This window comes from Lithobates pipiens, unplaced genomic scaffold (genome assembly GCF_037356315.1).
Source record: "Lithobates pipiens isolate NorthernLeopardFrog02 unplaced genomic scaffold, aLitPip1_a1.2 Scaffold_28, whole genome shotgun sequence".
NCBI lineage: Eukaryota > Metazoa > Chordata > Amphibia > Anura > Ranidae > Lithobates > Lithobates pipiens.
Window position 1 is genome coordinate 214,217,228 of NW_027507789.1, and position 11,385 is coordinate 214,228,612.

An 11,385-nucleotide genomic window follows, 5' to 3' on the forward strand; every position below is an offset into this window, starting at 1 on the left:
CTAAACACAAGGAAATCCACCATGGCGGGGACACATGTGTGCGGACAGGACGGTATACAGTGCTCTCTGCCCCCAGCTATGATTAGATGAGCAGACACTCACAAACTTGGCTCAGCCTTCCAAACAAACTTGGTTTACTTTTCAGAAGACTGCAGATCCACAAAAGACTTCTGGGTAAACACATTGCAACTCGTCAAATACATAATAATAAATCTGGCTATGAAAAGACAGCAGATGTAGTGGGGGGTGGACCAAGCCCCGAGGTGACCTGAACCTGGCATTACCCAGGATGACAGAAGACGGGAGGCAGCCCGATGCTATCGCACTGCACTGCCATCCTAAGATGTTTCAGCCACTGAAAGAATCAGAAGGTTCCGTAAAGTGGGGTCACTTTCTGTTTATGGAGGGTGGCACAGATGTGGACAAGTTATGAAAAGTGGGGGTCACCTTCTGTTAATGGAAGGTGGCACGGGTGTGGGCAGGTTCTGAAAAGTGGGGTAACCTTCTGTTTATGGAGGGTGGCATGGGTGTGGGTAGGTTTTGAAAAGTGGGGTTTTTGGAGGGTGGCACAGATGTGAACAAATTCTGTTTATGGAGGGTGGTACAGATGTGGACAAGTTCTGAAAAGTGGGGGTCACGTTCTGTTAATGGAAGGTGGCACGGGTGTGGGCAGGTTCTGAAAAGTGGGGTCACCTTCTGTTTATGGAGGGTGGTACAGATGTGGACAAGTTCTGAAAAGTGGGGATCACCTTTACTTAATGGAAGGTGGCACAGGTGTGGGCAGGTTCTGAAAAGTGGGGTAACCTTCTGTTTATGGAGGGTGGCACGGGTGTGGGCAGGTTTTGAAAAGTGGGGTTTTTGGAGGGTGACACAGATGTGAACAAGTTCTGTTTATGGAGGGTGGCACAGATGTGGACAAGTTCTAAAAAGTGGGGGTCACCTTCTGTTAATGAAAGGTGGCACGGGTGTGGCCAGGTTCTGAAAAGTTAGGTCACCTTTTGTTTATGGAGGGTGGCACAGATGTGGAGAAGTTCTGAAAAGGGGGGGTCACATTCTTTTAATGGAAGATGACACCGGCTCTAAAAAAACGATACCGGGATGATGCCCTTACAACCCCTTCAAGCTGAGGCCGCATATTTGCTTACGGTCGGTTTGAAGGGGTTAAAATGTCCACGGGCCGGGTACATGTGAATGCACTGACGGGCCAGACATGACGGGCCAGACATTTAGCGGTGGCAGGCCAAATATGACCCGCAAGTTGCCGACCCCTGCATTACAGCATTGTATCTATAGCAGCATAAATTCCAGTACATATATCATAGTTTGTAGGCACTATAACTTTCACACAAACAAACCAATTAATAAACACTTATTGGGATTTTTTTTTTTTTTACCAAAGACATGTAGCAGAAATTTGATTTTTTTTATTGGGTATGTTTTAAAACAGAAATTAGAAAATATTGTTTGCTTTTCCAAATTTCCATTTTTTTTTTTCATTTATATAACAAGTGGTGATCAAATACCAAAAGAAAGCTTGATTTATGTGGAAAAAAATGCTATAAATTTATTTTGTGTACAGCATTACATGACTACGCAATTACCACTTAAAGTAGCGCAGTGCTGAATAGAAAAATAGCCTGGTCATGAGGGGGGGGGGGGGGGTAAAACCTTCCAGAGCTTAAGTGGTTAATTTGTAATAAAAACATATTTTCCATTCTGAAGCTTCACTCCAACCACTTTGCATATTATTTTATAAACACTGTGATTCTGTACTTGCCAAATATCCTGCAGAAATCTCCCTTCACTAAGTCTGGTTGCAACCATTTTAACTGTGGGCAGCTGTTCACTTCCAGGATTTACACAGACACACAGAGGCACACCTCCAGCTCTGCAGCTCTCATTGGCCCTCTTATGGCTCGTCGCCCCCCCCCCCCTCCTTCCTGGCAAACTCTTACGAGAGTGAGAGAGCTGTGTATGATGTCATAAGCCTAGGCTAATGACCAGACAAGAAACCGGAAGTGGGCTGTATAAGGGATTTACTGGCAGAAAATAAATGTTTTATTATCCAAAGTTAAAACAACAACAAAGGCAGAAGATTTAATAGATGGAAAGATGAAAAAATAACTGAAGGTCCGCTTTAATGCAGAGAATGCCTTTACAACCACCAAGCATGTAAATAATGTGAGATTTTACATCAAACTTTCCATTAATTATGATGACATGAGAAATTGCAACAATGTTTCTTCTTACAACAACTCATCGCGTTGCCTTAGGACCTCCTGAGTTTCTGGCTCCCCCTAGTGCACCAGACTGGGAACATCTGGGAGACTCGGAGACGCGTTGTACAGACATGTGACTGTCGGTGGGGCTCTGACAATCTCCGGCACTTTTCCTGGCAGCGTTTATTTAGTGGTGACAATCTGCGGAGAGTGCTGGCCGGCGCTCCATTAAACATACTAAACAGCCCATTCTCTGCCAGGTATTGCGGAGTAGATGAATGAGGTTACAGATTCGTGGCTGTATTGGTCCGGTGCCCGGAGGAGTGGGCATGACAACGTGAATGAAGGCTTTCTGTGTTTACGTACACCCGGGGCCCTGCCAGGCACCCACACAGGAAAAGATCAATAAAAAAAAATAAAAAAAGAAGGATATTAGGAAGTATTATTCATTGTATTTATTTTACCAGGACACGGTGGTTGAGGCTAAAAACGTCTGCCTGCACTTATCCCAACACACAGAAACAGAAGGTGCTCATTGGCTGAACATTCGTATTTCTTTGTGGGGGAGGGGCGCATCTCTTTGGACATGGTTCCTATTGAGCTTCATTTGAACAGCAGGCAAAGAAGGTTAAATGCAGACTTTTCTTTTTGAAATGCCGCATTGTCATATCGACCTCAGCCAGCGGCATTCAAATAAGTACAGCTGAGTTTTACATAGTTACATAGTTAGTAAGGTTGAATAAAGACACCAGTCCATCCAGTTCAACCTGAGTGAGTGTCCACAATTGTCCCTATCCCTATACATTGCACACTCACATCGGTCCCTACCCTCAAGGAGCCCACAATCCAAGGTCCCAATTCCTATACTAGGGCCAATTTCGGACAGAAGCCAATTAACCTACCTGCATGTCTTTGGATTGTGGGAGGAAACCGGAGTACCCAGAGGAAACCCACGCAGGCACAGGGAGAACATGTAAACTCCAGGCAGGTAGTGTCGTGGTTGGGATTTGAACTAGCGACCCTTTTTACTGCTAGGCGAGAGTGCTAACCACTACACCACTGTGCCGCCCACAGAGGATGTAAACCCTTCCATATACCCAGTACAGTGACTGGCCTCAGGTCCTCAATCCTCCTAAATAAGTTGTAGCTGTTTATCAGCAGCCCCCTCTCTACATCCATTCAATGTACAGAATTTAGGTAGGCAGGGGATAGGGGATCTGATGTCACACTGCACCACATAGAGCAGGGAGCTGAGTGTAATCTGAGACCTGAGTGGAGGGAACGGACAACCCCCCCACCCTCTAATCATAGTCTCATAGGGAAACATGCAGAGCTAAGGCTGTCATTCACCTGATGTGTGCCAGAGGGGGTTGGGGACATCCCCGGGGATTCCTTTAGGTCCATTCACACCTGAGCGGTTTCCTACTTGAAGCTCTAAAACGCTCAACAAGCCAAATCCCATTCATTTCAATGGCTCCCGTTCACATCTGAGCATTCTGTCACCTGAAGCAAAGCGCCTGTCGCTCAACAAAGTACATGAGCTTCTTTTTGGCAGATTACAAGCATTTTTGGCCCCATAGACTTCAATAGAAACGCCTGACTTGAGCGTTTTACGAGCGTTTGGTCACTCGTTTTCTGCTCAAACAGCAGCTCTCCACTCCTAATATTCTCTCCCTCTCCTCTCCCTAGGGCTTTCTATTGGCTAAACAAAAATGCCTGAAGCTGTAAAACGCGTGTAATATGCTCCTAAAAATGTTTAAAATGCTTGTAAAAAGTTGCAAATATGCTTGAAAAAAAAAAACGCCTGAAAAAAGCCAGTAAATCGCTAAACTCAGGTGTGAACGGAGCTTTAGTGTCACCATAAAGTGTCAGAAGTGACCCATGCATATACTGTAACAGAGAAAGGAGGCAGCAGCCAGAAATCACATGAAGTGCATTGAGGCAAGTACACACTATAGAAGGATATGCTTTGTTCATTTTTTTATTTTGGAAGTTTGCAATCACTTGAGCTACGGAAGGTTTTACCCCCTTCATGACCAGGCCATTTTTTGCGATACGGCACTGTGTTACTTTAACTGACAATTGTGCAGGCCTTCACCCGAATAGAGCTTTCTTTTGGTGGTATTTATTACCTCGGTTACCGCGGTTTTTTTTTTTGTGTTTTTTTTATTATATAAAATGAAAAAAAGACCGAACATTTTGAAAAAAAAAATAATATTTTTTACTTTTTGTTATACAATATATCCAATGAAATCACAATTCTTCATACATTTTGGCCAAATGGATTCTGCTGCATTGACTGGTTTGTGTGAAACCAGGTACCAGGTAATAAAGACCTATGAAATAATGTACAGGCCTTTGCACACCTGAGAAATTGGTCTAATATTGTGATATAATGTTGTTTGTTATTATTAAAATATATTTTTGTATTATTTTGACTAAATTTTGTTATTTTAAGTTTATAGTGATCATACATGCACAGTGCTTGATAAAAGTTCTCCCGAGGAAGCTATCGTTATGGCGAAAGATGTAGAGATCCAATAAGTTGCATCTGTTCTATGTATTGTATGGTTATTTTTGACAGCAAAATTTTGATTTTCAAATGTTTCTAGCAAAAATTTTGCAATTTTTATTGTGACTGCGACATTATGGCAGACACGTCGGACAATTTTGACACATTTTTGGGACCATTGGCATTAATACAGCGATCAGTGCGATGATGCAGAATGCACTGATTACAAAAAATGACTTACCCCGCTCTAATATTTTAATCTTTGTTTTGTATCTATTAAATGACAGGTTACTATTACTGTCCCAAACACAGTTTAGCACCCATTGGGGTGTTCGAGAATATATTTAGGTTCATCATCTTTGAATTACTTGAATTGGCAGTATATAAATATATGAAGATAATATTTATATTACTTTTGTGTATTGTCTCCACAATGGATGTATTAATAACCTCCCGATCGTTATCTTTATTATGCCTATCATAATTGAGATAATTAATATGGTTTTCTTTATATTATATTTTTTATTATTTTTGGATACTATTATCTATGTATCTAAATACTGTAACTGATCTGTTATTTAGTCATAATTTCTGTCATTTGTCTTGATAAAAATTTAAACTTTAATAAAAACTATTGATTAAAAAAGAAAATGCGCGATTACTGTAAAAATGTCACTGGCAGTGAAGGGGTTAACCACTAGGGGGCAGTGTAGGGGTAAAGTATGTGTGTGTGTGTGGTTTTTTTACTGTAGGGGGGCGTGGCTTGGTGTGTGACGCCACTGATCGTCTTTCCCTATAACAGGGAACAGATGATCAGTGACAGGCTCACTAGGAAGCGCGAAAAGAGGTTTGTTTACACTTACCTCTCCACGTTCTTCAGCTCTGTGACCCGATCGCGGGACACTGGCAGCGATTGGGTCCGCGAGTCCCGCGGCCACGGAGCTCAGGACCGGGTCGCGAGTGCACCGGCGCGCGCGACCCACGGCTGGGCACTTAAAGGGCAACGTACCTGTATGTGCTTGTGCCCAGCCGTGCCATTCTGCCGACGTATATAAGGCGGTCCTTAAGTGGTTAAAGTGTGAGCTTGTGCATGTGCCTTCTTGAGAAGGGGGACCTTGCGGGTGCTGCAGGTTTTTAGTTCCTGGTGGCGTATTGTGTTACCAATAGTTTGCTTGGTGACTGTGGTCCCAACTGACTTGAGATCATTCACAAGCTCTTCCCGTGTAGTTCTGGGCTGATCCCTCACTTTTCTCATGATCCTCCTCACCACATGAGGTAAAATCTTACATGGAGCTCCAGACTGAGGGCGATTGATGGTTATTTTGTGTTTCTTCTATTTTCAAATAATCGCTCTAACAGTTGTCTCCTTCTCACCAAACTTCTTGCTGATGGTCTTGTAGCCCATTCCAGCCTTGTGCAGGTCTACAATTTTGTCCCTGACATCCTTTGACAGCTCTTTGGTCTTACCCATGATGGTGAGGTTTGAATAGAAGAGATTCTGTGGACAGGTGTGTCTTTTATACACATAATGATTAGTCATTAGGAGAACCTTCTCAAATTGACAGGACTAATCTGTGTACCACATGAGCACCTACTGTAGCCAGTCTGTAGGAGCCAGAATTATTGTTGGTTGGTAGGGGATTAAATACTTATTTTACTCACTGAACTGCAACTCAATTTATAACATTTGTATCATGTTTTTTTCTGGATTTTTGGTTGATATTCTGTCTCTATCATTTAAAATGATGAAAAAAAATGATAGACCCTTCCTTTCTTTGTAAGTGGGCAAACTTACAAAATCTGCAGGAGGTCAAATCATTATTTTTTTTGCCCACTGTAATAACGGCAACCTCAAAACAGGAAGGTGAAGGAGGCAAACATGAAAAAAGGAGATGACCGCATTTCAGGAGTCAGCCCTCTATTGTACGCCTTCTGACAAGTGCAGGATGTCCAGCGACTGGAGCCAGTGTTAGTATTGTACAGGAATTATCGTTCCCCAGAGGAGTGAATAGGAACATGTGCTGTACACATGAGCTGATATGGCGGAACTTCCAGCTACCTTTCTGGCACAATCACCTGTAGACCGATGGCCATAAATTTATTTCTCATTAGACAGACCTGCAATGGGAGAAATATGGAAGCCTCCACTGCTGATCCCCCTGTGGATGTCTTGATGTATTGTAGAGTAAAGCTGGCTATACACCGGCAGTTTGTATTTTTAATTCAACCAGCGACGTCGATGAAGGGATCCTCACTGCTGTTCTATTGTATATTGAGAGAATAAACAGATCAGCACTGCAGCCACTGGCTTTAGGCACTGATCGAATGCTAGTTTTCCAGCAGGACCATTCAAAAGAAGCAGGGTGGTGTACTAGCATCTGCTGAACAGACAGCTGTACAAACGCTGAATTTCATTACGTGTGTACTGGGCTTAGCAGTGTTTTCTGTTAGAGTTATCTGGATAGGTTGGTAACTTGTCATTCAGATCGTCAAAATTTCCAAAATACTAACTGAGTGTGCAGACTGTCTTTGGATTCGGAAGCTCTCCAGAGGCACTGAGGCCTACTCCATGTGCTCAAGCTGCAATGGATCCTTACCAGTCCTCCAGGATAGAGTGGTGAACAGACTTTGCTGCATTGCTAAAGAGGAACAGAAACTTGCTGTCATGAAAGAGCATCTCAGGAAAAAGAAATCCCTGCACAGTAAGTCTGGAAACAGTAAGAGGGAAATCTCCAAGCTGAAGTCTCTGGAAGAGGCACTGAAAAATCAGAAGTTGGTCACCTCTCTGATGGAGAGCAGTGGTATGTTCAGAGAAAAGTGTGAGAATGAGGAGAGATTCCAACAGATGAAGGAAAGTGTCTGTGCCAGTAGCAGCCAGAGGCTGGATACCAGAGCAACGGCGACACTATAGATGAGGGGTAAGGAAGTGGCTTCACACGGTGGCCCCCGTACTACCCCTGTCTCAGGATCTGTCATGTCTGAGTCAGTATCTGTCCCCCTCCCTCCCCAGCAGCCTGGAGGAGGTTGAGGAAATGGCGGATTGCTGCAGACCATTACAGAAATGGAATCTCCCTTGAGCGGCACCGATTCGTCAGATGAGGATCATGATAATGGAGTGTTTACTGAAAATCTCTCTCAATGTGTGGAGGACTTTCCCGAGATTGCATTTGCCAAAAGATCCTTGCAATCAGCAGGTAATGCAGGAGGAGCTGGCTGCAAGGAGTCCTACGTGGACACTAACACTGCAGAGCAGGAATGTCGCATGAACATTAAAACTTCAGAGCAGGAGGGTCGTATGAACACTGAAACAGCTGGTGTTTTTTCTAAACAGAAGACTTTACTTGATGACGGGACTGCTGGTATCTGTGGTACTTCTGGGACTATGGTGATCGAGACTGTTGTGCTGGAGGGGATAAGGGAGGATCAAGTGTGGGTAATTTACCAAACTAAACCAGCCAGTTAATGTGTCATCTGTCTCAGTTAAGAGTTATGCTAAGGCTGTGCCGGGACAAAGTCATGCTGCTGGTGGAAGGGAGCCAGTTGTGCGACTTTCATCTAACGCACCTTCCTCTATTAAACGCAGGAATGTGGTACAGCTCAGGTGGGAGGGAGAAGATATTCCATCTATCAGGAGGGTGGTTGTGGATAAGATCCTAGCCATGAGATTTAAGGCGGAGAATACTTATGCTCTTATCAGGCCGGCTGGTTCCTATGAATATAATTTGTCATTTGTGCGTCCAGAGTCACTGGATCTATTTTTGGGAACGGTTTGAGTTTATCACCTCAGGCTCTAAACCAGAGGAGCTAACACTCTAATGTCCCATTGATGCATTGTACTATAATTTGTAAACTATGTGGATTGATCATTTTCTGGGGTACCTTCCTCCCACCCATGAAGTTGGTTGTTAAATAACTGCATAGATGACCATTTGAGGTCAGCTTAGGATCTTTTTCATGGATAGCAGCTGGCAGATGGTCTCAGTCTCATTATTATTATTTTTATAAAAAAATGCTTACATGACTGGCATGCTTTCAACCAAACGGTCAAACCATCAAATGGTTCAAGTCATAACTGATCACAGCTCCATGACAGTTGCAGATCAAAGAGAGGCTAAGATGGCAGCTTCCTTGGCTTAAAAGGATAAGAGAGTTTAATTCCACTTTAAGCTGGTTATAGATGGATCGAAAGCCGTTCGGTTTAGCAATGGACTGGATACAATTTGATCCATGTATGGCCATATCCATTTTATCGTTAAGAGCCGCTGATCAGTGAGAAGAAGTCCCACTGTCAGAATACAATATCTCAAAGAGGGTAGTGGATGCTTGGAACAAATTTCCAGCACTTGTCAGGAGTTGGTCAATTGCAAGTGAATTTATATATTCTCAAACAAGAATTTAAATCCCTAATGCTTATCCCCGTATGGAAATAAAAAATAAAAAAAACACACATGCTGGTCCATGGAGTCCAGTGTTGTCTACTTTTGCTAGGACAAGTTCCCCTTGCTCTGCTCTGCTTCCCATGCTACCATCTTCAAACACTATCAAACGCATGCACAGACACACCACAGGTCTCCAGCAGGTTCAATAAACTAGAAGAGACCCGCAGCATGTTTGCGCACATGCAGGCACGTCTTAGGGACCTGGCATAAACCCACAGCATGTCTTCGCACATGCAAGCACGTCACAGGGACCTGGCATAAACCCAAAGCGTATCTTCGCACATGAAGGTACATCGTGGGGACCTGGCATAAACCCACAGCATGTCTGCGCACGTGAAGGCACATCGTGGGGACCTGGCATAAACCCACAGCATGTCTGCGCACGTGAAGGCACGTCATGGGGACCTGGCATAGACCCACCGCATGTCTTTGCGCATGAAGGCACGTCATGGGGACCTGGCATAGACCCACAGCATGTCTACGCACATGTAGGCACGTTGTGTGGACCTGCCGGAGAGCTGGCATAGCCCCGCAGCATCTCTGTGCATATGCAAAATCACGCACCCTGCCCGCTGGGATGTGTGGTGTAGTCATCCCAGGATGCAGTGATGGTTGGAATTTTTATTTTTACCTAGGTTAGGATTGCGGAAGTGAACATAAAAGAAAGTATTTAAGTAAAAAAAATGTTGACTGTAATTGTGTAAGAGGGAAAGAGAGGAAGGAGGCAGCTGAGAGGATGTTATTGAAGGTCCGTGTTGAACCCGCTTGGGATAAACAAAGGTCTGCACTCAGATAAAACTGTTAATATATATATATATATATATATATATATATATATATATATATATATATATATATATATATGTGTATGTATATATATATATATATATATATATATATATATGTGTGTGTGTATGTATCCAAAATTGTAATAAATAAATAAACAAATGCAGACTCGGGCCACTACATCTTCCCCCCCCCCCCTTAAATATCATACTGTTTATACCAGAGGGGTATTTCTGTTATAACCAATTGTGAACCTGCTATTCTGCGCCTATATTCTCCATCACTAAATTCCACCTATACCATTTAATCATCCACCCCCCCACCAATAAGCACTCAGCATTATATTGATCACAACATATCAGCCCAATCCAAAACCTGCCATTCAAAATAATTGGAGGTATCCATGAACTCACCGGAGGATTCCCGTCCATTTCACCTCTTGTGGAAGAAAAGCCACCAAACAAGCACACAATGTGACCTAGGCAGGAAATTATCCACAATTTCTATGACTGTCAAGCATTGGGGTGGAGGGATTCCTGTCATTTCCGAGCACATTTCCTTGCCAGAATTAATTAAGCTTTTACTTTGATTGTTTTAAAGTTTGGCGTTGAAAAAACATCAACAGCTCAGTTCCAAGTAAAGTTCTAGAAATTGTCCGGGACTTTTCCAACTAGAGTTAAAAATAGGTCTACTTTATGAGCTGCCATTGTGTGTTACAGATGACAACCCCAACTACTGATATACCAAAGACAAGCAGCAACTACAAGTCTCAGCATGCCCTTTAAGGGCACTCTGGGACTTGTAGTTCATTTGGCCAGATAGCCAGTGCTAAATTATTATTATACAGGAGTTATATAGCACCAACAGGTTACGCAGGGGAGACAGTACAGTTACTATGCAATAAAATAAAAGAGAGTTAAGAGGGCTCTGCTCATAAGAGCTGACAATCTAATAAGGATGCTGCATAGAAGCACGACGAAGGTAAACAATAGGTTTCAGACGTGAGCCTTACCGTGAAGTCTCCCCGCTGGCAGGCTCAGACCGTATGTGCGTCCAGCTTGGGCTGCAACTGGCGTTTGTTTGCAGCTGTCATACATGCAGGGTGCAGATAACAGGCTTATCGGGAAAGCCAGCTCAGCAGCAGCTCCTTTCTATGAAATGTACAGCGAGGGGAAGAGAGAGGGGAAGGAGGGGTGGGATCCACTACGAAAACTTTCCAAAGTGTGGAGCACCTCTGTCACTCCAGCCCAGGGTACCTTCCTCCCCCCCTTCTTTCCTTTCCTTGCCCTTTCTGCTCAGCAGTCCCAACCCTCTACTACCCCCCCTGGATCTGGCATAGGGAATGGGAAAGAACTGCTAATTGAAAGGACATGCAGAACTTGTGGTTGTGTCAGAAAGCCTCTGCTATTAATCAGGAACTATCTGATCC

The 11,385-nt window shown here is 43.6% G+C and overlaps 1 protein-coding gene across 1 annotated transcript in view; it reads right to left on the reverse strand.

Moving 5' to 3' along the window:
• The window catches only part of RIPOR3 (RIPOR family member 3), a 192,757-nt gene extending 181,583 nt beyond the window's left edge, over window positions 1–11,174 (reverse strand). The window contains exon 1 of the mRNA XM_077460523.1: window positions 10,969–11,174. The gene's annotated coding sequence lies outside the window, so the exon portion shown is untranslated. The remainder of the gene's footprint in view (window positions 1–10,968) is intronic.
• Window positions 11,175–11,385: the final 211 nt, after the last annotated feature.